Genomic DNA, 2,065 nt, shown 5'->3' on the forward strand with positions numbered 1-2,065 from the left:
ATGTTTTATGCATATGAGACATGTATTGAGTTTACCTAAGCCTTAGACTCAACCTAAACTAATTACTAGTCTAAGTCTAATACCAATCTTGAGACTTAAGCACATTGATTTGTTGATGATCTTCAAGCTCTTATGAAACACAAGTTGTCCTCATCAAAACCAAAACACATAGTGAGCAAGCTTTCCAAAGTGCTCCTCTTGACATGCGCACTTTCAGAATCTTGGCTGGGGCTAGTTTGCGAGAAAAACTTTCTCAAGAGGCGAAGGGTAGAGTCAAACCAATGATTTAGAGATCCTAGATTTCAAGAAGGGAGCGTCCTATGTGCTTGTAATTGAATTGGTATTTGTATCCATTTTTCAATATTGTGAAGAAAGAAAATCTCCCTGATCCAGAAGGAGAGGTCTGGATGTAGTTTGCAGTGGACCACAAACGAACTAGGATAAAAATCCTTTTTGCACTATTCTTTCTCTCTTTATCTTCTTTACGTTTCTTGCCATTATAAATCGAATCTGTAATTGAAAAATTGGTTATTTGTTTACTGCCATATACTTAATAATTGTGCATAAAAATATATGTATTATATATGTTCACCTTTGTTTTAATTACTCTGCAATTTACCTGTCTGGTCATTATGTTATGTGAAATAGTTAATCAATTAAACTCTGAGTTAATCGATTAACTGGACAGTTTTTCCAGTATTTGGGTTGTTGTTAAAAAGCGGTAGTTTTTAAACCGCCACACCTATTTAACCCCCCTTCTAGGTGTTCCTAGACCACTGATACCTAACAGCGTCCACGGTTCGAGCGGATGCTAAATTTGTTGCGTCAAAAAAATCCGAGGGTTGGAGCATGGTTGGACCAGATTCCAAAAAACAATAGAGTCAGACATATGACCAAGAGAGACGATATGGCCACATGACTACTAATATTGCAGAATTCATTAATGGTGTTCTGAAAGGATCCAGAGCTCTCCCTATCACCGCCCTTGTGAGAGCAACATACTATAGGCTAAATGGATGATTCATTGAGCATCAAAATGAAGCCTCTAACATGATTAAGGCAGGGCATGTATGTTGTGAAGAGTTAACAAAAGTGATTAAAGAAAATCATCCTAAATCTACATGTCAACTTGTTCGTACTTTTTCACAGGAGACCGGAGTCTCTAAGATTAAAGTTGTATCTAGATCTGGTGGTCACCAAGTGGGGATATATATTGTGAAACTAGCCGACAATTGCTGTGACTGTGGAGAATTTCAATCATTAAGATTGACATGCTTTCAATGCAACATGCACTTCTTTGAGTATAGACTACAACCAATTTATCTCACCAATTTACCGGCTAGATAATCTTCTAAAGGTGTATGAATATGAGTTTCAAACGATTGATAATGAAGAATATTAGCCCCCTTATTCAGGTCCAACAGTCATTCCCAATCCTATTATACGTAGGAAAAGAAGTGGAAGACCAAAGACTACACACATTCACAATGAGATGAATGAAGTTCAATTTGAACAAGTTCAAAAATATGGATGGTGTAGAACCGAAGGGCATAACAAAAAGACATGTTCGTTGTGATCTAGAGAACTTGGTGAGTGTTCTTGGTAACCTTCCTAAGAGTAGTTTATATTTTAATCTTTACATTTACAATGTAATTCTATTAAACTATAATATCATATGTAATATTTTTACAGTTTTTAATGAGTAGTTTATATTTTTACTATAACTAAATATACTATAACTAAATCAAATATTACTTAATAAAATATACACAAAATACACTATATGTATATACTATAATTATATACTATAACTATATATGAGATGCCGTTGAGTTTTCTTACACAACCACATGCCTTCACGTGTAAATGGAATGAGTGAGCTAATGGGAAATGTCATTGAAAGAGGGTAAATGTAGAGGTAAATGAATAATGCCTTACATGAAATGTAGAGAGTAAATGCATGCTTTGAAAAACCATGTGAAAATCCAATGTCTTACATGAAATGCAGAGAGTAAATGCATGCTTTGAAAAGCCAATGGAGTGATTTGATAAGGCAATGCATGCA

At 34.9% G+C, this 2,065-nt stretch overlaps 1 long non-coding RNA gene across 1 annotated transcript in view; it reads left to right on the forward strand.

Moving 5' to 3' along the window:
• The window catches only part of LOC109343017, a 14,847-nt gene extending 13,275 nt beyond the window's left edge, over positions 1-1,572 (forward strand). Inside the window, exon 3 of the long non-coding RNA XR_002107149.1 lies at positions 1,562-1,572. This is a non-coding gene — a long non-coding RNA (uncharacterized LOC109343017). The remainder of the gene's footprint in view (positions 1-1,561) is intronic.

Source organism: Lupinus angustifolius, chromosome LG01 (assembly GCF_001865875.1).
Source record: "Lupinus angustifolius cultivar Tanjil chromosome LG01, LupAngTanjil_v1.0, whole genome shotgun sequence".
Taxonomy (NCBI): domain Eukaryota; kingdom Viridiplantae; phylum Streptophyta; class Magnoliopsida; order Fabales; family Fabaceae; genus Lupinus; species Lupinus angustifolius.